Source organism: Neolamprologus multifasciatus, chromosome 15 (assembly GCF_963576455.1).
Source record: "Neolamprologus multifasciatus chromosome 15, fNeoMul1.2, whole genome shotgun sequence".
Classification (NCBI taxonomy): Eukaryota; Metazoa; Chordata; class Actinopteri; order Cichliformes; family Cichlidae; genus Neolamprologus; species Neolamprologus multifasciatus.
The window spans coordinates 6678248-6703210 of NC_140453.1; the positions used below are offsets into that span (position 1 = coordinate 6678248).

Consider the following 24963-nt stretch of genomic DNA (forward strand, 5'->3'; position numbering starts at 1 on the left):
TTTTTTCCACTATGTCAGTCATCACAACAGCTCTGTTACTACAGACCAACTGCAGTCCATACTCCTTTGAAACATTGTTTCTCAATGGGCCAGCTCTAAGTGTGCGTTTGTGTGAGCTGGCATTAGAGTGGAGCTTCGTCACGGCCACTTAGGCCTGCTTTAAACTTGCCCTCCTTATCCGCAACTGTTTAACACCAGCAACCTTGTTCTACCTCTCTCACAACTATCTAACTCACCCACTTCACAACTCTCTCTTCTGCTCTACAGTCCAGGGTGCCTCTTTCTCTTTTTCACTAAATCTCTGCACTCATCTCTCTCCTCTCTTCCTGGGGCCCCTTTCAATCCCCCCCCCCCCCCCCCCAAATCCCCCACTCGTATTATCTCCCTCTACACTCCTCCTGTTTCTCTCCTCTTCCCACAGTCCATATAAAAACACCAGTGACATTATAATCTCGCTTCATATACACAGACATATATACGCACTTGACAGTTTATGGCAGGAAACTGTGACCAAGTTTCTTATAAACGGGGTCAAATATGGGTTAAACACTCTGAGTCATAAACTCCTGTATAAGCAATCATCAGAAGATGTGTTTTGTTGCTTCATCAAGGACATTTTCATGCAGAATATGTCTAGCGGCATGTACTGAAATGCTTGGGTGCTGTGGTACATTTCATCCTATTTCACAGCCAATTAGTAGCGTTCAAATAACCCAGATGTCTAAAAAGGCACAAATAGCCTGCAGATTCATTGTAAACACAAACTCAGACACAGCACTGCCAGCTGCACACTTGAGAGAAATATGCTTTTCTGATTTTATTCAGCCTCATCTCTTTAATGTGACCTTCCTTCAACTAATTGATCTGCACAAGACCATCAAAGCAGTCTGCCAATAATAAAAATCCTCACTCAGCTTGTTACAGCTATTTTACAGATGAACGGTTGACTGAATGGCTGAATTAACTGACGAACTAATGACCTTACCTACTGTTGTTTCTGTTGCCTTCTTTCCCCCCTGCAACTCTCTTCCTTCTTCTGACGTCCTGTTTTACCCTCTGTTTGCACTTTCTTTTACTTTTTTCTGCCTCTGTTCTTCTATTCGTTTTCCTTTCCCTTCCCACCTCTTAGCAAATGCCTGCCCTACAAAATGTCATTGCCATTTTCTCTCCTACATCCTCTCCTCTCTTTCCCTCAGAGCTCTGCTTCCCCCGGGACGATTGCTCAGAGAAATGAGGGCAGAAAATGAGAGAGCATGGGAAGGTAGGGGGTGGAGATAGTCAAGAAAAGTGTGTGAGAAAAGAGCAGCAATGGAGATAGGCTGAAGAAGGATCCAAAAAGGAAAGAGAGAGAGAAAGAGGAGAGCGAACAATCTCACAGACATGCCTACTATGCTGGATTACTAATGGACATTAGCATGAAAACTGCATTTTCACAACACTGTTGTTCACATCTTTTGGCATGAAAACCATGCCTAAAAGCTCATACGAAGTTGTACTTTCAATCAATTCACAATCTTTCACTTCCTTCCTTCACAGTGTTTATCACTAAAAGGAAATTAAGCATCTTCCTTTCCAACAATGACATTTTAAAAACCATGAAAAAAAATGTGTTTCTCTCGCTTTCAAATTGAAAATCTTTTGTTGAAACACTAAAAACACTAAGCCTTTACTTTGTGTGCTTAGAAGGCCAAACCTTCCAGCTTCATTTTATATACAATACAAAGAAAGAGGAAAAAAAAGTAGTTAATGATGGCGACATCTCCAAGGAAAATGCTCCTACGTTACCTGCTTCTACCAAATTACCCATGCGCACATGTAGGTAGTTGGTGTTCTCACTAGACTGCTGTCACATGAGTCTCACACACACACACACACACACACACACACACACATTCTTCTCCACTTACAACTTTATTGCTGTCTGACTGGGTTTTAGGGTTGTCATCATAGTAACGACAACTTCCTGGCCTGGATTGTGGCCAAGAGATAAAAATTTACGACAGGCTGAAACAGGCGTGGGTGCTAAACTGTACAACAAGAGAGAAAAGAGAGCGTCGACCTAGTGCCTACACATTTCTGTTAACTTTCATCTGCTAAAGTAGATATGACAAGCCTCAATCTAATATAAAAACATACCCCGCTTCCTGATTCTATGGGCCATAATTGAAAGAATAAAGGGGACGAACCGGTTTCCATGGAAACCGCATTCATGCTCTACAACAATAAATCCCCATGGAGACAAGAGATTACCACAGCAAAAATACAGATTAGTGGACGGAGCTTACGTGACAATAGAGATTATGACCGTGTCTAAACCCGTTTCATAGCACATCAGACTAGCAGCTGATATTTCATGCTGGACCTACAACAACCGCAACAGCTACTTTTCTCCCCCTACTCCCACCATCACTGAACCAACAGCAACCCTTCAATGATACTACCACTGAAAAACACAAAGCATGCATCTAGGAAGCAGAGTTACTCAGATTCAGCAGATTCTGAAAGATGAGGAAGACTGAAACTTGCAACAGATACACCGACACACTGACTTAAGACTTTTCCACCTCTTCATGTGATTACTGTACTTGGCTTATATGGTCAGGCAATATTACTGAATTACAGCCTTTAAAATTTTTGATCGTATAATTTTTAATACCACCATGAAACTGAGGTCATATATTGTCGTGCATGGTACAAAAATGAACATTCAAGCGAGCTCTGTGACCTATGAAAGATTGCAAGCAGTACACGAAAATGTAGTAAGTAAAATGGTTGCGAGTGTTTCTGGTTTAGTCAGCCAACGCAAACGAAGCTCTGTGCACGACGCTTCTAAAAAGCTATGAGTAAAGAGAGTAAGCCTTCACTTTAGATCAATTTGCTGACATGCACATCTCTCCAGTGGTAGCAAATGTCACTGGGTCATCCAGCAAGCATCTAACATAGGGAACATAGAACATTGGGATGTCCTTGCTCACAATTTCGCTATTAGTCTAACTAACTTAAATTTAAAAAGTAAAAGTAAAACTTAAAAGGGTAGAACTCAGCTAATGCTAGCAAAGGGAGTACCAGCAGCCAACTTCTACCCGTGCAGGTTAAAATCCATACACGGCACTAATAATAATAATGATAATAATAAATACTGTTTTTCCACAATCTCATTTCTAGGCCCTGATAGCATCCTTAGCATTATTTTCATTCATTTCAGTGAATGTCAGGAAGTTACAAAGTTCTGTATTTTTTTAAAAGCAAAGACAAAAAAAACAAAACACTCATACCTATTAATCCTTTTTTGGATTACTGGAACAGTCCTGGCAGGATCTTCAACATGCTGACTGAATATTCTGGATAACTGCCCTGAGACCTACTGTTTCATCAAGGTATCAATCTAAACTTAATTTAAAATGAAAATAATAATCACAGCTGTTTAGTTTTGAGGTCCTGAGAACCATAAACTTTCTGTCACTATGAAGACAAAAAGTTTTAGTTTTATTCCTGTTGAACAGAATTAAACAAACCCTAAAAGCTGAAATCAGAAAAAGCTGCCAGGGTGGTGATCCTTCACCCATAAGAGCACAAATCCCTGAAGTGTTTGAAAACTTATTTTCTGCAGCACAGACAGTACTTTCAAAGCTTTGGTCTTTAGAGGTGGAAGCAGGGGTGCAGCACTATAAGGCAGCGGACCCAAATACGCACATATAGTGGAAGGTCAGTGAGAACCAGATTCCTCATTTAGCCAAAACTAGCTAGCTAAATACTACCTTGAAGTCTGCAGCATCTGTTGACCGTCAAAGGTTTTTTTTCTACTGCAGAGGACTTTGTCACAGCACAGAGGACAAACCTCCAGCTTTCCCCTTATCAGCTGCTGTAGTGCTGGATGAACAAAGGGCCCGTTTCTTGATTTGTTCTCACACTGAATTCTTGAATACTACAATGTCCATTTCATGTGTACCAGCTGAATGATAGTCACAGCTGCCAGGCGAAAGGGGCAAAAACATTCTTCTTATGTCTATTTGAACTCAGAAACACTGCAAATTATACCAAAGAGGAGCTTTTATGAGAGCAACAACGTATATTAAAATATGGTGAGTGCACCATATATTCTAGCTGCTTCATAAGATAATTAAGTAGAGATAATTCATTGAATCATTTTTTAATTTGGCCTGTTAGTAGGTGGGATACATCACACTGGCACCATGAATGTCAATAATAAATATCAGAACAATCATTCAAATGCTGGGCTGGGTTTTTCTAGACACAATGCTGCTCCAAAACCTACAAACTCTTCAGAGGTGTTATCTACATGTAAAACCTACTGTTTACATAGATGCAAAATGACTACCTTCATGTCAAAGCTGCATTGTTTCATTGTTTGAGTCAATGAGTGGTTCGCTCCCTTGTCTTGCTGTGCACTGAGAAATGTTTTCAAGCATTTCACTGAGCTCGCGAAGCTCGTTTCTGACAGAGTCAAATGGAGTCAAAAACACACAGTGCTGGAAATCAACGGACCTGCATGCAGCTGTGCCTATTGAATTAAAAAGTTGCAGATCGCTCTGGGTCATCCAAACAAGCTAAAAGCTTTCGAAACTATTCCGCCACAGCCGAACAGCTGATAGTTACAGAGCCCTGTTTTGAAATAACCAAACAGATACACAATCCTAATCTCTGCCGTTCTCTTGTATGATTTGTCAATCTGCCATCCAGTGACACATGCATACACAAACACACAAAGCAGATTCTTACACATATGTAAAAACATACTCTCAGCATCTCTAATAGAGACACGAGCTTTGAGTGTGTGATGACTACTGCTCTCTGACACACCCTCACACAGATGTACACACATACTGCTGGTGTGAAAATTCAGAACATGCCTGTTTCTGTACACTGCACTCTGACCCTCAAACTGGGGATTACACAGAGGATAATCCCTGTTTATGTTTGTGTGTCTGTCAGTCTCCCTGCCGGTCTGTCAGTCTATCCATTCATCTCTTCATCCAACTCTCTTTCTCTTCAACTGCACCTGATGTCAACCTCACTGGCTTGAAATAAACACAGGCATTGACACAATTGTTCCTTGATGCCTTTTTGCTTTTGGTTTGAGCTTAACAAATGAAAATTCACCTCCTGGGTGATTCTTAAGTGACCAATACTATGTCATTACTTTAGTCACTATATCATTACTGTCAAGTCTCATGTACTAAACTCTACTCTTCAACAGGTGCTAGTTCTCAGTCCATTACCTCTGTCTATGGATGTTATATGCCCCTGCAAATAATACTTACTTTAGGGTTTCATTTACATACATATAAATTATATTTTTCTTTATACAATGCTTAGAAACACCAGGAATATGCTTTTACTATACGGGGGTTGAAGCAGCATTGCCTAAGCAATTTAGAAACTGCAACCTGTGAATATCAGGCTTTTGTGCTGTCATTTTTGGCATTATTTAACTACTAACTAATGAAAATATTGTCTCATTTATTGCTTTATTATCATGACATATCAACAATTATGCAATAATGCCATAACACAGACTAACGATGCAATAAATTAATCATATTATATGGTATTTTTCATGCATCTACTCTTCCGGGGTTGAGCCTCTCTTTCTGTGTGGGGATGAGAATAATGGGTCAGCTCATAACTGCTATTGTGAAATGCTAAACTCCCCTATTCAGCGATTAAAGCAGTCAGGCGCAAGTGCCCAGTCTGTGTGAATGAGAGACAAAGGGAGAAAGTATGGGTGGGTCACACAAGTGCACATGAGAGGAGATACAATTTACTGTGTGTGTAAGAGAGGGGGAGAGGTGGGTGAAAAAGACAGAAAGGGAGAGGGGAAAAAGGTAGGCATTAGCTGGAAGGTGATAAAGAATGAGTGAAAGATGAAGAGAGTGAAACCGACGGTGAAACCGACGGTGAAACTGCGCGGCTCAACAAGCTGTGGGTGTGGTGTTGCTATGGCAATGTATATCCCATAGAGGGTGGTGACAACAGGTGCTCTGGCAAAACAAATGACTTCATGGTCATCAAGGCTCTTTGTTACGGTCGCCTTGTGTGACAAGCTGATTTAGATGGAGCGAAACACATCCTAGTCCTCTGCCAGAGCCTAAAGAGGATGCACGGCTCATCAAGTATTGATTAGAAAGACTCTAAAAGCCTTGCAGTCTGTCAGAAAACTATCAAAACATGCCATGCCTCAACCATTTAGTCTGTTTGGCACACATACTGGTTACATATGTTTGCCGATTTTTATTCTTCACACACTAATAAGAGCATAGTTTTACTGAGTTGCTCAGATAAAATAAGCAGTTTTTGGACTGTGATGAGAGGATTTTTTGGTATTTTATGATCACTTATAGACTAAAAAGACTATTGTGTGCATTAGGAAAGACAATTATCCACAGAATGACCGACAAGTAAAGTAATCAGCAGCCCTCGTCAGGAGTAATCAGCATGTTCTCCATTCATGCTACAGTGAGCATTCAGACCACTGCAACATGAGCACACACCACCATCACGGCTCCCTGCCATTCTTTTTCATAACTACTAACCTTAACCCTGAAATCTAAAATTAGCCATCCCTTTTGTGAACACTGTAAGATGTCCTCAATTTTCAGAAACATTGTGCCATTTTCCTCAATTACTGCAAGGCCGTGTTGCCTTTAAAGTGAAGACACATAGTCACCCATCTTTATGTGACCATCTCTTATTGTGCAAGCAAATGACATAACCCCGCAGATTATTTAGTCATCTTATATGAGCTAAATCTCAGATCAGTGACCTCTGACCTCCAACCAGGAAACAGGAAGTAACTCTTCTCCAATGTCCCCCTCCAACCGATCTCCCATACCTCTATCTTTTAATTTGCATTTTTGGCTACACAGCTCCCTGAGTACCTGTTTAGCGTATCCTACTTTCATCAGAAATCTACTACAAAATCTAAAAAAAAAATTACAAATAACAAAAAAACAAAACAGGAATTACTCAGAGCAAACATCCGTACATTCATGTGTGTCTGTGTTATGTCATACAGTTTTGTTTCCCTTGCAGTAATATTTTGGCAGTCACTGCTAGTACAGTATGACACAAAGGCTACATGTCAAAAAGGACCTCTGTTTCTTTCTTTATGAGAGGGTCATATTATGGGCTTTAAAAAAAACACTTATGCCCAAGACTATGAAAAGGGGGTAATATGTCATTTTAAAGAAGATTTAAAGATTAAAACTCCATTAGGATTTACATGGGTCAGATTGGAGGACTATAGTAGTAAGCTGTCTTCCAGAATTTATGGATGGTGTCTTGTATAAAGAAACTTCACTTCAGGCAGGTAGCTAGCAGAAAAGCAAGTGCAACAAAGTCTGAAACAACATGTATTTATGAATTTCTGATGCCACTTTCAGACGTCTTTTCCATTAAGCCTACTTTGTGGACCATCATCTGTATGTTGTAGTAGTGTACTGTCACCAGGGGGACGGTGTCAAAATCGTGTAAAACATCCAGTACAGTGGGATATTCTAAACACTCTAAACATGTGTTTGCACTGTTATTGGTCCTTTAACTTAGCCCCACTGACTGTATAGATGATTGACAACCAGGCTCCACTTCCTTTCCTGTACAACAGTGAAACCACACAATTGCAGGACCTGCTAGCTAACACGTAGGAGTCGGGGGTCATGACCGATACTATCCGATCGTTCAGTCTGACGTCACTAGTCGTGTCTGGGCCTAAACTCTGCTGCAGGTCCATATATCAAATGATCACTGTGGCATTACTGAGAGTTAAAACACTGTCTAAAGTCTTTCATCTTTAATAAAATTATCAGGGTTCTGCTCTACCAGGTGTAACAACTGAGTTTAACATCCAGGCATCCATGAAAACAGAATTTATGACATTTAACGGAGTTAGAAGTTAGCAGGAAGTTAGCTCGCTAGCTTCCATCTAAATACAATATAGCATGTCCTGACTGCGGCGGTTTGGAAACAAATTAAAACGTACAGCTTTGCTATCACTTCCAACATAAATGAAGAGAGAAAACTAAACAGCAGTGACGTTTGTAGGGCTACTGAAGTTTGGCTAGCTGGTATATAATGATGTTCTACGTCACCGCTAGCGACACAGCTATGTTAGCATAATATAAACAAGCTAACTTTTTTTCCACTCGATAAAAGTTAATGTAAGTGTTCTCAGTGGTCAGGAACAAATGTAATCGCATGGCAAGATGCTGTAAACTGACCAAACTTCAGCCAGGAGAACAACTGAGATAATCCATCCACAATACGAGGTTAGTCATTCATATACTGCTGCATGGGCTGTGCTGTAGTTACATCGTAAGGTTTTAAAAACTGAGCTTAAATAAATGATTAGCGGTAATAAAAGCCGACAGAGGTCAACGGTGATCACTGACTTTTTTAGGAGCTTTTTGAGATTAAATAGAAGAAAATACAAAGCATTAAACATGTTAACAACACAAAAGCCATATTAAATGCAGACTACTTTAGGACCGGAAGTAGGATGCATCACGTCATCACTTAATAATCGGATAGCCAAACAACCAGAGGCAGTTGACATGTTTTGGCTTCACTTTTGGTAACCTATGAGGTCATCCATATTTTCTACAGTCATGGTGAAGCCCCTGCCAAACAGAACAAAGATGTCATAAAAATCAATGAACTTCTTTGTCGTGATGCAAAATCAAATGGTAAAAACAACAGTCTGTGCTTCTAATGCTGTCTCCGCCCCCTTCTATGTGGTGAACTCCACCATCATTCTTTCCTGTTCAAACAAACTTTTCAACCAATCAGCATTCCCACCACACATGGCTGGATACCCATAGTCCTTCAGTTTGCATAGCCAAAGACCTACACAAATGTACACCAGCATGGGACCACAGATCCCACATTAACAACATCTGAATGGGTCAGGTTCATGTATAAATATACTGTTCATGTATAAATATACTATGCTGTATTACTAGAGTGGACCCAGTACTATTTCACTTTTAAACATATAGGGTGGGAGCAACTAGAGTCAAGGTTGGCAACTAAAACAAGACTCTTTCGTACATGGCAAATATGGCAGGTACATCACTAATGAAAGCAGCGATACTTGCTAGTGAAGTTAGTCATGCTGAAGTTAGTGAAGTTGTATAAAGAAACTTGACTGCAGGCACATAGCTAGCAGAAAAAGTAGGTGCTGACATCACAAAGATGCACACAAACAGACATTGTCAACTAGTCCTCACCATGTACATCCGTCAAGATAAGTCTTGATTATTAAGATCCCGAAAGAAAAATGGCAGATGCAATTTAAACAGCAAAGTATCAATAACTTAGATTAAGACTTTAGAAGTCTCATTACCTGAATATTTATGTACAAACTTGGTATTATGTTTGACTTTTGTTCGTTGCCAGTTTCGGAGCTCCTTACTACCACACTCTGTCACAAATACTTCTGGCTAATGAGAAAGACTACTGACCCTACTTTCTGTTATTTTCCCACAAATTCACAGTCAATGGGTTCAATCCGCTCTTTCCAAAATATTTTACAAACTTTTTACAAACCAGAGCATGTCAGTGGCTGCTAATGAGAACAAGTTAGTGTGGCTGCACTCACAGAAATAAACAAAGGAACATTTGATGATTAATATAACAGTACTCTTTAATCCATGTTCAGATTATTTACACAGCCCTAGGTCATCATGCATTATGCTACTTTGCTTGCCTTTTATACTTTTTCATTGAATAGATTTTTAGAGGACCTAACTACAGATGATGGAAGTGATCCCTGAGAAGATTAACCTGAAAAAAGCTTCAAGTTTCAACTGTCAAGTTTCAGGAAGCAATCCTGAGGATATGCCGCAAGATATGATATCAGTATCAAGAACATAATATTACCAGCCTTTTCTAGCTGATACTCTCAGTGCCAAGACTGTCTTGTGTTGTGACCCAAACTGTGGCTTTCAAAAGATGAAGGCACTGCCTCTGGTCTGTTCAGCCTCTCTCTGAGAATGTGACCCTCTGCTGATTAATCTCTTTTTAACTATGTCTGGCTCTGGGCCAGATCCACAGGCCCACGCTCTCTTTCTGTTTTTATTTTATCATTTCTTTCAGAGCTTGACACTTGCCAGGGAAGGCAGTTTGCCCTTTCTTTTTTCTTCTCTGATGTTGCCCTTCAACACAAGGGCGTCCTATTCTACTACAAGGGACGCTTGCATTTAAGAAAAGAAAATGTGACGTTTTTGACATTTAGGTGGCTGAACCTCAGAAAAACTACTTCGCCTTAACCTTTTGCCCTCTCCTTCAAACACGCCCTTTACTTCTCCATCCCTCATTCCCCTTCCGCACACTGCTCTACTCACCGTCTCCGTGGCGGTAATAAGCTGAACACTGCATTACAGTTTCCATTCATCCGTGCCTCTGTGATCTTCTCTGTGTGAATCGGAGTCCTGTGGTGCCTGTTGGCTGTGAAAGCTACAGAGGATAATACCTGCCTGTGGAGGCTGACTGCCACACTGTACAATATGTTCACCTTAATAACTGTTGTGACTGCCCCAAATGTCATTACACTCATGGAGAAGATGAAAGCCTCAGAGTGTGCTTTGTGGTTATAGTAACTACTTTCATTCACTGGAAAATGGGTAAGAAAATTGCAGTCACCTGGATGTGTGAAGGCCCCCCCAATATATGCTACTTCATAAAAACAACACGGCACAACTCATTCAAACTGATGAAGGACAGCAGGATTATCTGTGTGCGTCTGAGTTGATGTGACGAGTTCTGCTCCCGTTGAACCCACAGGGTCAGGATGAAAACACACATACGCACAAAAACACACACACATGGATGTTCCCATAGCCTTTCCGAATGGTTAAGCAATATCTTTCACTCTCTCTGGCACTCTCACCCTCTTTCTCCTCGTGTTTGACTCTTACTTCCTCACTACATGTGTCAGTGTTCCTTCATTTCGCCTTTCAACTTGCCCTCATACACAGTGGTGGACCATAGTTTATTGTAGTGACTATCTAAAAAGTGCTTACTTCCCCTGAGTCTGGTGTACACCCATCCTAAGTGAAGAGTAAGATTGCTTATTAGAGAGAGGTGCTAGCAAGCAACTGATAACAGTAGGGGATCGATAATGTGTACATTTTATTATATTTGCTACCAGATCTAATGCAACTGAAGTGGGCTAGTACTAAGTGATGTCAATGTGGGTCAGTTAAATAGGTTTTAGGGGTGTAAACTGACACAGAATGCACAAGACAGATATTCACAGGGTTGCGGAAGCAGCTAAAAAAACACAATCAAAAACAAAAGCCAAAGGAAATGCAAGGTTTCTGCACTCTGCACTCCAGCAAGCTCAGAGTTAAGTTCCAGCTAGATCTAATGAGCAGATTCTCCCACCAGAACAACCAATTAAGGCTTCTCATTAGTGGGTTTGACAGAGCTGCCACTGTTCTGCACATCCTGAGAGTCTGACAATGAACATGGCACCGATGATTATAGATAAAACTATACACGCAGCGAGGAGCCTGACAGGAAAAAACACACCCCAGAAACAGACACGCTTGCCTCTGGGCTTCCCTTTACAGCTTACAAAACATTGTCCTTCCTGTCTGCACCAAAATTTAAACTGAATGTGGACTAAAATATGTTCCACTGCACATTCCCATTAAAATGTGGCTTTGTGGCTGCTAATCATGAAAGCTTTAAAAACTCTAAGTGCGCAACATGTGCTGCTACACAACAATAACCTAAACACCTGCAAAGCAAAACAACATGCATCACCAAATACAATAATATTTTATTTCCTCAGATGCTTTTTTGATGTTGTACTAGGTTGGATTAAATTGTATAGGTGTCCGTTCTTAATTTGAGAACAGAAGCTCAGAAACTGCATTTAATTCTAAGAACACAGCTGTCTCATAAGAAAATCTTCAGCTGATAGGTAGCTCCAAAAACTCTTCTTGTTAATGTACAGTAGCTGTGTGCATGAGGACTGAACAAGCTCTTTGTTTTCAAACAGAGATACATAGCAACGGAAACAACATTACTGGAAAATCTACGTTCTGTTCATGATATTAGAATAACCACGCATGCCAAGTCAAATGAGGTGCGGCATCATCAGAGTCCACACATAGGGGTATTTTGTTTTTTTTTTAAATAACCGAAGAAAAGCCAGACATGCTGGTTGTTCTGCACGCAACCAACATGGATATGTATCAATATGTTAAAGTACAATCAGGACCCCTTTTCCAAAAAAAAAATAAATGAATGAAATTAAAAGATCCTCATACTGCCCTGCACAAGGGTTTTTGGGGGCTGGAAACAGGTACAAAGAATGATTGATCTGCATATCAATAGTTATAGAAATGTCTGACTAGGCAGGCCTGAATCTACTGAGAATCTATAGTGGTATGTCACCACACTAATATTTATGAAAGGGCAGAATTGGCCTGCTCTGCTCTAAAGTCCTCAAAGTCTTCTCTAGCCTACAAAATGAAACTGAACAAAAAAGACTTCACAGCTACATGGAAGTACAACAACTGTTGCAGCCTGGGAAATAAACTGATTTACTTTTAGAAACAACAATAGTTAGGCCTTTGATCCCAGTGTATGCATTAGGGGCACAGCCTGGGACTATCTACTGTCCATGACTTTATCTCTGTCCTGATGTCCTTCATTACTATCTGACCTACCTTCCTTTCACATAGAGAGCAGAACACCACAAGCGGAGTGGCGCTGATTAAGGTCATGGGTACTTGACATCACATACTATGGCGTCTGATTAGATTTAAGAGTGACACTTAGGAACCCAAGTACATGGCTAGATGTCCTAATATTAGTCGGTGTGTATTGCTCAAAGTTGTGGTACTTCGAAACATCAAACACAGATAGCCGTGGATATATTGGATGTGTTTTATGATCACAAGGAGACATTTAAAGAATAACTTCTAGAAAAGCAGCATACTTCATTAATGTTAACAGTGGCACTGAACACACAGACATGAACAGGTACGTTTGCTAGTTGCCACCAAGTTTTTACAAGTCAGCACGATCTTGGCTCTTTCCAGTCTGCCTGCATTTGTCTGTAAAGTAGCTACGTCCTTCCCATACGTCAAAGCACAGATTCTACGGTGCTGTCTAGAAAGCAAATAAGAAACACAAATACTGTTCTTCATGTAGACAGATTTATGTTACTACACCAATAGCACTTCTTCTTTAATATCCTGGTCATGAGAGCAACAATTGTATTTTGTCAAGCCAACATAGCCTAAACTAGAGACGTCAAGCTCATTTTACATCATGAGGAACATACATGTCACTTTGATATTAACTGGGCCATATAAGGTTATTGAAAATAAAAGTAATGGAAGCGGAATTTCAACAGTACCTCAGTTTTTCTACATGTAGTAAATGAAAGAAGTCTTTCAACACATCTCTTTGAGTTTAAACTGTAAGAAATAAATGTGTAAAACTGCACAAAAAGTTAACTGGTAACTCAATGTCCAGAGTGTCCTGTAATTAATTTAAATAAGTTGTATAATTTGTATTAAAAAAAAGAAAATTCCACAGTGGATTGTGAAAAAGCGTGAATTTTTTTTGTTTATCTTTTACTTAAGTACTTTAGAGTTGTTTAAATGACCACTAGGAGGGTATTTAGCCTGATGAAGTTCAAAATTTATCCCCACCTACACATTTTCCAAAGCTGTCCAAACGACCGGCTTGGAGTCGTTGCCGCGCCGATTCTGCCCCGGACCTTATGTTTAAAACCCCTGGTTAAAAACCTCTTTGAAATGCAGTAAACAAATAACTTGGACTGCGTTTCCCAGAGCGCTTTGTGAACCAGTCACGAACATGAAACTATATCAAACAAATACCAGTTATTTGAAAACGGTTTTAAAAGCACATGTCAGCACAGCCAAATGACTGGAGAAAAAAACAGAAAGAAAATTTAATTGCATACTCACTCTGAACAGCGTGGTGTTTTTAAATCTCCGTATACTACTTGTTAACTTAGCGGCAGGAAGGAGCTACACGTATTGTCCCGCAAAAACGAAGCCGGATGTTTGAATAGTCAACGATTACCATGGCGTGTTTAGACGAACCAACCGTTATTGTGAAGTTACCGTTACCTCAGCAGTAGCATTCACCTAACTGAAACCCAATGCAGCTACCACGAGTAAGGAAACTCGGTCTATTCATTTAGATAATCACTTTTTAATCAATGTAAGCTAGGCAGGTTTTTACCTGCTTCACAAACTCTTTGATGCTAACTACCTAAACACATCCGCGCGCGAGGAGCAAGGGGCATGAAGGTAGCTTAGGTGATAACAGGGATAATATGGAAGGAGATAGGCGCCATGAAGCGCCTCACAGCGAAGGTATGACCAGAACTCTAAATAACACCTTTCAGTAACAAACGCGGTGTTTGCTCTGCCTCATTAGAACAACTACGTCTGGTTACAATACGTACTTGCGCAGGTTAAGTACGCTACCGATATATTACGTACAAAATATCCCCAAAACGCGATGAATCATCTGCAGTAGCTGATGTAGAAATCACGTGATTTAAAGGAGGCCAAATTATTCGTTACCTGTTGTTAATCTCCAACGATGCGTATGACGAGACTTTCCCAAATGTGGACTCGCGCTCTGTTCTCCTCCAAAAAATAGCGAATGTCCCACTACCTCAGCCTCCAAAAATCTCAACTACAGTCCACACCGAAGATTTGGCTAGGGCGCAAAGCAGACGTATCCATCATCCACCAAGGCCCGCCCCATACAGTGAAAAACATCTTTTCGCAAGCTCCCATTGGCTTAGAGCCATTACTGTATTAGATCTTGATATGTGATTGGTCGCACGTATTGTCTTTTAGCGTCAGTGGGACGTTCAGTGCGGATATGGTAGTGCAAATGTAGCGGAGTAGCGCCCTCTCGAGGACGCAAATGTTAATGATATTTTTTACTTCTTTTTGGGGACTGGTTTAATTTTATTTAGACTTGACATTGAAGAGTGGACGAATTTTAGCTTAATATGTGAAAATAAAACAGTTTTAAACATTGAATAAAATGTAAATAAAGATTTAGTCAGCCAATGAGTTTAACAGTTTTTTTTATTGTGATTTAATTTATTTGAGTTGAAAATATACTTTGTTTTTTGCCAAATGCCATAAAGTAACAGGAAAATGCACAGACCTCTGTAAAGTCAGGTAATGCATATTTTTTTTTACTTAACTACACGTGGAGCACATATGAGTAGTCACACCTCAAGGACACAGGAAAAACCTGCAGATGCAAGTAGTAGTGGTAGTGAAGGCAGATGAGTTTAAAGACCTTGAGTCAACCATGCAAAGCAACAAGACAGTGCACGACAGGGGAGAAAGAGAGTGGAGTGGGTGGAGATCAGTCTCAGGGGTGATTTGTGAAAAAAGGATAGCAGCAAGAGTAAAAGAAAGTTTACAAAGGAATAGTGAGACCTGCTATGATGTATAGTTTGGTGATGGTGGTATATGTTTGACAAAATATATCGATGATGGAGCTGTCGGGCAGGAGAAAAAGAAGAAGACCTCAGAGTAGGTTCATAGAAGTAGTGATAGAGGACATGCAGAGGGTTGGTGTGGCAGAAGAGGATGCTAGAGAGAGGTATGATGGAGGGAGACTATCCACTTTGGCAACCCCTGAAGGGAGCAGCCAAAAGAATAAGATGATGCAATACGGGTTCAATATTGTTTCTAAAATCTTGCATGTGAGTTGGTCAAGACATGTTTTTCTGTGGCAAACTATTTATACAGACTATATTTTCAAGTTATGCATTTATTATTAACATGCTTAGCCTTGGGGTTTGCTTAGTTTATTTCTAATTATAGTTCCTCATGATTTCTAACCCATCCTACAGAAGTGACATCAAGCGCATTAGTTTTTAGCCTCCATTTCACTTTCATAAGCAGTTTATTTCCAATTCATGGGGGGGGGGGTCATTGCATAACATGAAGCACGGCTGCTAAACACACCCGTAAATAAACACCAACGCGCACACCCAGATTAACAAAGCTCAAGTAATTGGCTTATAGAGTAAGGCAGCATGCAGATTTGACATCTACAAAAAGAGGAGTAAACAGCCACACAAAGACAACAGTGATTTATAGCAGATTTTATACAACTAAAAGATAAAGCTGAATGATTAAAATATTAGTAACTGGTGAAAATAGTGTGACAAAAACTCTCTCAACAGGAAAAGATGACTGGATTTCCCAGTTAGGTAACTAAGAGGCGGGTGGAGTGTGTGCTTCAGTGGACTCACCATTGGCAAAGCAGCATTGATCCAGCAGCAAAGCAGTCCAGAGGAGCATGCACGATGAAACACGGAGAAGTTCAGTGCATCAGAAACTGCTTTAAAGCCCATGCATTATTTCACATCACAGCCACATGTTTATTTTATGAGCTACATCCACTACATTTGCACATGGATGCACTTAAAAAAAAGAAAATGAGTTCATGCTTTTATATGCATAGGTAAACTAGGTTTTTACACAACCCTGTTTCATTGAGTCTGCTCATCAGTGAAGGTGACACAGCTGATTCCTTTGCACCTATGAGTCATCCAGACCAGGGGAAAAAAGACCATACACAGCCCATCCCCTCACAGCATCGACAACGCAACAATTACTCACACTCTGTTAAAGTCACCTTCATTTGTGCCTAAAGTGTTCAACCTTTTTTATCTCGCGGCCCTGTAACAGACTACTAAAAGGCTGGTTTTGTCTCTGTGTAGTTTAATGTCAACATTTTTCTTGCTTCTAAGACATTTAAATTTGTGTGGCTCACCATTAAGACTAAGATCGCAATAAGAAAAACTACAGTAAACAGCAATTAGGTTTTCTATAGCTCTGAAGGCATATTAAAAGCTTGAAAAGTGTACCTGATTGTCAAAGGTCCCATGTTGCAGAAATAGATCCAGCATTGAGATTAAGACAATCTTATGACTTGAATCTGCACCTAATCAGCCTGACTCAATCTATGGTGCCTGTATCTCTCTCTCTCTCTCTCCTGGCACTCTCTCTTCTGTTGATTATCTCATCCCTTCCTGTTCTGTGCTACAGAAACCTCTCAGTGCATGGTGAGCACCCAGCAAAGCTGTGGACTCTTTGCTTTCTGCTCCTTAGAAAGGCTCACAGTGTGGATAGTTGTGTCCTCCCAGTAAACCTATAACTTGCGCTCTAATTTACACAATACAACGGTATTTACAATGAGAAAACTTCAGCATTTTCACAGCCAGGGAGCTACAGTAGGCTAGCTGTTTGGTTTCACATACAAACACGAGATCAAGCCAGTGCAGATTCTCTGGAGGATTAGTGGCGAGCCCTTCTAAGGAGAATTACTCTGACACAGCCATCTGGATAGTAAAACATTGCCCACTAGATCAACTATTGCCCTGCAGGTCTGTACGACGAGCCAGCTATGAGCCTGTCATCCTCAAATCCTAAACTGAGAAACATTTATCTCTGTAACCTTTAGAAACAAATCAGCCCCCTATCTTTATTAGTAAAAAAAAAAAAAAAAAAAGCTTGCTAAGTATTATTTAATGATTGGTGCATCCTTTCAGACTAATGATGTTCATGTAATTATCATCAGCAACAACTGTAAAGACAAAAAAAAGCTGGATTTTTCTTTTAATCCACCCCCCATGAAATTCAGTCCAAGATTTTTTTTAAATACAAGATCTTTATGATCTAATATCAGGTTACACTAGCTAAAACATCCTGAGTTTTCATCTCATTCGAGATGCCACATCTCATTTCTTTATATTTTACTTGAAATTTTACTACAATTTATGGAAAAGTGCAAAAATAAATGGAAATGCAGTATACAAATCAAAAACAGCTTATACAATCCTGAAATGTCCAAAGTCCATATTTTGTATGACCAGCTTTATTCTTCGTAACAGTAGGTCTTAGACAAGCTTTTTTCTCATCTCTTTTAGTAGTTTTCTGGAATAGTTTTCAACAGGATATTCAAAGCTCTTCTTTGGATGTTGACTGCTGTTTGTTCTGTTCACCATGCAGATGATTTCAGACTGCTTCAATAACGCTGATGTCCGGGTGCTGGGGAGGCCAATCCATAACTGATAGTGCTGCAATGTGTGTTTTTCTATCCAGGTATGTTTTTACTCCATTAGCAGTGTGTTTGAGATTCAGCTGTCCTGCTGGAAAATGAAGCTGTGGACAATCAGACGTTGTACAGATGGTTTTGTATGGCACACCAAAATCTAAAAGTACTTCTCTGTGTTTATAATTCCACCAGTTTTGACAAGATCCCCAACGCCACTGACTAAAATGCAGTCCAAACAACAATATAGACTCCACCGGATTCTACAGTTGGCTAGGGACACTCATTGCTATACCTCTCTCCTAACCTCCTCTGCGTATGAAAAACAGTTTAAAACTAAAAATGTGAAATTTAGATTCATCACTCTATCAGAACTTTCACACCAGTTCTTGTTTAATTTGGCATACCAGCTTTTTCTCTCTGTTGCCTTCCGTAGGAACGGGTTCTTGAAAGCCACCCTTCCACTGGGACCATTTCAGGTTTCAGTGAACAGTCGATGGATCATTTAAGGGGCCAGTTACATCACTCAGGTTCTGTGTGAGGGCTTTGCTGTATTACTTTCCTATTTCCCAAGAAAAGGACTTTCAGATAGTTTTGAGGCCTGCCAATTTCCTCCGATTTTTTAAGGACATGCTGCACACCATGCGTAGATATACCAAGATTTGAGTAATGGCTCTTTGGAAACCCCATTGTTGATACAAAAATACTATTCTAAGCCTGTCACACTGAGTTATATTTGACATTTGTTTTTGTTTCAGGCTGTAAGTAACAAAGCACCTAAAGTTACAATTTATAAACGGTTCATTAGTGACTAGTTTGTTATGTTGCAAAACTGTTTGATCCCCTAAGTTAGATGTTTTTTACGCTTGAATTGAATTTTATGCTTGATTCACAGGCCAGAGTTAAGTGGCTTAACAAACAAAAGAAGAAAAAAAAAGCCTCTGATAATGGTAAGGTACAAGGGCCAGACAGAAAATTAAAAAATAAAGTAAAGCAACCAATGAAAACCTTTGAAAGACCATCAGAAAGCCTGGAGAACTATTACCGGCTACTTGGAAGCAAAATATAAAGAAATGAGGGGTGGCTCAAGAGTATTGCATGGTACTGTTGCTGAATGTGATGCCATATATTTTAATCATTTCAAAAATCCTTCTCAATCATCAGTTGAAGAGTAGGAACAACACTTAGTTTATGATACTATGATATGTAAATATTATAAAAGCTGTCAAATGTGTCTTTTGTTCTGTAATGTCTATGAAAACTTCTCAGGGGTGATTTTTCAAATTTTAAAAGGTTTCATCCATGGCAACACAAATGGCAAATAAAACATGCACAAGGGGAATATAATACCTGTATTAGTCCTGAAGATTGCCAAGCATAGAAGGGGAAACACAATCACATTTAACAGAAATACACTAAAACACACCCCTACAATACCCCTGATTCACTGCAAACCATTTCTCGTTTTCACAGTCAGTGAAACATCTCTAAGCTAAATGGTATGCTGTCTATGCACCTCTGTTGCCTGCAGTCTACAAGCTGAAGAGATGTACAGCTTCTATGCTAAACACATGCTAAGACAGGACAGCACACCCACATTAGGCAAAAACACTGAGATGGATTTTACCTGACAAACAGCTGATAGGCGAGGATTGAGTGGACTGCAGAATTCCTTGATTAAGTCTACTTCTCTTGCTCTATCTTCAGCAAATACCTTAACACTGAACAAATACTTCTTTATCCATTCACACCTATTCGCTGTTATGTAAAGTTAGCCTTTAACTCTCTCGCTCCCTCACCCTGCCTCTTATTGTGTTTGTGTGTGGTAACTCTAAACTCCAGGATCAGGTGTCAGTCGAGGAAGGAAGAGAGAGAGAAAAAAAAACCTTTGAAAAGACAAACAACTTCATCTACAGATCAATAAAGAGCGGGAAGCCATGAACAGAAAGTTATGTTAAAATATATATGTACATTGATGGGAAGTAGTATGGGAATGCATGAAACATACAGAGAGAGCTTTCTCTGCAGAGTGGCCCATCATTAGCTTATCAGCAGCAATAACACACTTCAAGTGTCACCAAGCTACAGTCTAGAGTTTCAGCTCTGTGTTTGCACTTGTTTAATCACATAGAGGAAACATACCATACATCTGGGCACAGGTGTGCCACAGCACAGCAGCGAATTATATATTTTTGCACTTTGTACTCTGCTTTATTTATCTTAAAGCTGTAGCAACTAATCCTTTTGCATAAGTAAATGGTAATAAAAAATATGAATCTACCAGTAAATTATGCTTTAGTATTATATATAAAGCTACCCAGAAGAATATCAGCTACTTAAATTATCTACAAATGATCCTTAAAGTGATGTTTAGCTTTTTCGCGTGAGGGCTAACCAGCTTGTTATCAATGGACGTGCTGAATTTTTTAAAAATGCCTGCTGCTATCTTGGTATTTATTTTTAACCCCACTTTTAATATCCTTGTGGTTTTGCCTTTTCTCAAGTCACTGTTGTAAATAATTTAGTGTTCTTAATGACTTAAAGATACAGTCATTTTCTGAGTTTATTTAATAGAAAATGGCCTGTATTTGTATAGCGCTTCACTTAGTCCACCCATTCACACACTGGTGATGGCAAGCTACATTGTAGCCACAGCTGCCCTGGGGTGCACTGACAGAGGCGAGGCTGCCAGACACTGGCGCCACCGGGCCCTCTGACCACCACCAGTAGGCAACGGGTGAAGTGTCTTGCCCAAGGACACAACGACCGAGACTGTCGGAGCCGGGGCTCGAACCAGCAACCTTCTGATTACAAGACGAACTGCCAACTCTTGAGCCACGATCACCTAGAATATTGTACTCATAAATTTGTTTGTTTGTACTCATAAATATACAAACAAACAAATATACATCTTGTATTTACGTCTCCCAACAAACTCATGCGTTCTTCCTCCTCGCCTCAAGCCTAATTTCCTGAAGTGAAGTCAAGGCTCTAAAACATGAAAACATGATAACTATTCCCCCTATTGTCATCTTTACTTACTGTCAGCAGATCAGACATGCGACCTAAACAACAATACTTGGCTATAAGCTAACATCTTGTCAGCTAATGTTAGGCTCGAGTGTCCTAAAACTCAAACTTTCCCTCACATCGTGTGAGAGGTAATACACCAAGTCCAACAATGTTAGGAAAGTTTAGCTAACACCGGCTAACAGCAGCTAGCAACAGCGCTTAATGACAGAAGAGTTCAGGATATCCTTAATTACTCACCTCAGTATCGCTATCACTAGAGAGAAGTGAGCTTCACTGACTCATCAACTCGTGCTGGACTCAATTCACAAAGTTTAAAGCCTCCCAAACAGAATGATATGGACACCCGCTGAGGTTAACAGAATACGGACAGCCTACACTCACTACAAGTATTTTGTCCTACAGCAGTGAGAGGTTAAAAAATAAAAATGAAAAAATTCAGTTTACTGCAAGGCAAGATTTTACACAATTTACATTTAATAGGCTACTAACAGGCTATTCGGGCCCTGAACCAGGTGTAGGACTGTACTCTCCCACACACATCACTATAAGACTGGACTCTCACACACATCACATCACCACACGCACCACCACACATTTCCTATAATTTCCTATAATTTATAATCTTTATAATCTCTCTCTGCTGTTTGCACATTTTTATTTATTTTTATTTTTATTTTTACTGTAAATTCCTAAGTTAATTTGTAAATTTTGTAGTAAATTGTAAATACTGTAAATCTTTTTTCTGTCATTTAATGGTCGGGCACTGCGCAGCTACAAGCATTTCACCCCCATGTCATACTGTGTATGGTTGTGTGTGTGTGACAAATAAAATTTGAATTTGAATTTGAATTTGATTTGATTTAAACCTTACACTGTCTCACTGCATCATCTTGTGGTACAAAGTGGTATTACACAAAAGTACAGCCGAGTCCTAGTTATGCTACAGCCGTTATCTCTTCAACAAAATATAGACATTTTGAACATAAAGTCATAATCGTTGTTTCACATTTTGCTGACAGCTTTACTTGATCTTTGAAATGTCATAAACTGTTTCAAAGACAGAAATTTACAAGAGTGAACGATTATACAAAGCAATTGTCAGACTCTTGTGCAGTGCCATGTTTCTCGTGGGTCTATGTTCCATGTCATATCACCTGCATTATCCCAATTTTAAAGTTGTTACAACCCCAATCATTAAAAAGCTGTGGCACTGTGTAAAATGTAAATAAATACAGAATGCATTGATTTGTAAATCTCACAAACCCATATTTTATCCACAAGAGAACACGCAAAACGCAATACCTGGACTCTTCGACTCATCCTTGCACAAAAGGAGCAGATATCAGTCCTGCTGATGGGTTAAGGGCGTTCTATGGCCCTGTCCAGCTCTCCTAGAGTAACTGCCTGTCTCCTAGAACCTCCTCCACGCTCTTAAGAATATCCTGGGGGACACAGCAAACCTTCTGGCAGTGGCACGTATTGATGTGGCATCCTGGAGGAGTTAGACTACCTGTGGAAGCTCTGTAGGGTTGAGGTATCACCTTATGCTACCAGTAGTGACACTGACGCTATGCCAAATGCAAAAACAGTCAGGGAAAAATGTCTCATTTTTGCCACTCTAGTGCACCTGTTGTAAATATCATTTATACCAAAGCATCAGAAACTGATTAACAATCCCTTTCTTACTTAACTGATCAAATCAATATCTCAGAGGTTTACCTGACCTGATGCTATACTCTGATTAAAAAGTGTTCCTTTCATTTTGTATTTTTTACTTTTTGAGCAGTGTATGTACTCTTTACAGCCTAAGTCTGCTCCCATTTTGCAGATTACTTGCACACCACAAGAGGGCAGCACCTACTCTTTTATCACCAGTGTCACCTCTGACTTCATGTGGGATGAGAGAAGCTCTTTTAATATTGCTAGCCAAGTGTGAAAGCTTGAAAAACGTAGCCATGTTTTGGAAAGATGACTATTGTCCTAAACTAAATGCATTTATCTAAGATGACAGATTGTTTCCTCAAATGGAAACACGTTGGACTTGTTTGGGTTTTTCATTCTTCTGCACTCTACACAAAGTCCCACTTAAGCCTTCCTGGAAAAAATGTGAAATATTTCAAGCATTTCATACCAGGACAAGACTAGGATTAGGATAATAAACCTGTCTGACCACAGTTTGATACTGTGACCAATTATCTCTATAGGACACCCTAATCAACATTAATGTTTTCATACTACGCCCCTGTGATAAGAAAAAATGTTTAAAATTCTGGTACCTGACATCTGATTGTACTGATGGAAATCTATGTGTTGATGAACATCTTAGGAAGCTAATATGGAGCTTTGTTTTCACTTGGTTCAAGCTCAAGGCCAAATTATAGATATATTATATATTAAAACACAGCACAGCATTTTCCACCTCGCCCTGCATATTCCAACTAAGACAAGGTTAAACTGTAACTGGAAAAACTGGCAACAAACTAATGAGCTATTGAAATACTACAGCTACTGAGCCTTTATACTGATGGCTATCTGCAGTACATAGTTTTGTAGAGGTGTGTCAGTACTGATGGAATTCACAATCACAGCAGGACTCCCGATGAAACTGCCAAGCTGCTTGTTATCAGGATCTCAACCCGTTGATTAAAAACAACGACAACAAAACAATCTGGGAAAAGCAACATCTACTGCTGAAGGCCCATCCACACGCGACTTGTTGTTTAAAGTACAGATACTGCTGATCCTCTGAGCTACACATTCCTTCTACGGCATGGCAACATTAACTTCGGTATCAAACATAATGAGATATTTCTTAATTAACTGATTTTTCAATGTCTTGGTGAACTAAACTCTCGTGCTACCTCGGTCAATCACGGCGCTGCTGTATTGTCCTCTGTGGTTGGAGAATTCATTTGACTGCTCTTGCATCACCGGCCACATTCAAATCAACAATTTCCAGCACCACTCTTTATCCTGGCATCCAAACAGAGAGTAAACAGATTCACAACAGGCACAGAAACAACCCCATACATCCAAACAACTTCATCATCCCCTTTTTAACTGTTGCTACATTTCTAATAATGTCGCACGTGAGCACGAGTACAATGTTCATTAGATGAGACGGACTGATGAAGGGTCAGCTTGAGCTGCATAGGTACTTATTAGGTACACCTGTTAAACTGTTTGGTAATGCAAATATTTAGTCAGCCAATCCCACAGCAGCGACTCAATGCATTTAGGCACGTTGACATGGGGCAGACGAGCTGCTGAAGTTCAAACTGAGCATCACAGTGGGGATAACAGATGATTTAAATGGCATTGATTGTGTCGGATGAGTTAGTCTGAGTATTTCATGATGAAAATTCCTCATTGATACCAGAGACGTCAGAAGGGAAAGGTCAGTCTGCTTCAAATAACCAGTGGTTACAATCAAGGTATGCAGAAGAGCATCTCTGAACACACAACATTTTGAACCTTGAAACAGATGGACAACAGCAGCAGAAGACCACACCGGGTGCCTCTCCTGTTCGATGAGTCTTGAAATCCGCAGCAACAATCAGATAGTTGGGTCAGAATTTGGCATAAACAACATTAAAGCATGGATCCATCCTGGGTTGTATCACCGCTTCAGTGTGCTGCTGGTGGTGTATTAGTGTGGGAGATATTTTCTTGACACACTTAGTACCAACTGAGCATCATTTAAACACCACAGCCTGCCTGAGTATTGTTGCTTTATGACCACAGTGTAACCAGTTTCTGATGCCTACTGTCACTAAGCTCATATTGTACTTTCACAGTGCTTCCACCTCAGTCCAGCAGAGG

General features: G+C 39.9%; 2 protein-coding genes across 20 annotated transcripts in view; one reads left to right on the plus strand and one right to left on the minus strand.

Moving 5' to 3' along the window:
• The window catches only part of epb41l2 (erythrocyte membrane protein band 4.1-like 2), a 52434-nt gene extending 37636 nt beyond the window's left edge, over positions 1-14798 (minus strand). For 5 of the 19 annotated variants that reach the window (XM_085131838.1, XM_085131835.1, XM_085131837.1 and 2 more), the window contains exon 1: positions 14598-14792. The gene's annotated coding sequence lies outside the window, so the exon portion shown is untranslated. The other 14 variants (XM_085131843.1, XM_085131841.1, XM_085131840.1 and 11 more) reach the window with 8 other exon arrangements.
• Positions 14799-18052: 3254 nt separating this feature from the next.
• Positions 18053-24963, plus strand: part of itpkb (inositol-trisphosphate 3-kinase B) — a 34866-nt gene continuing 27955 nt past the window's right edge. Inside the window, exon 1 of the mRNA XM_085131852.1 lies at positions 18053-18158. The gene's annotated coding sequence lies outside the window, so the exon portion shown is untranslated. The remainder of the gene's footprint in view (positions 18159-24963) is intronic.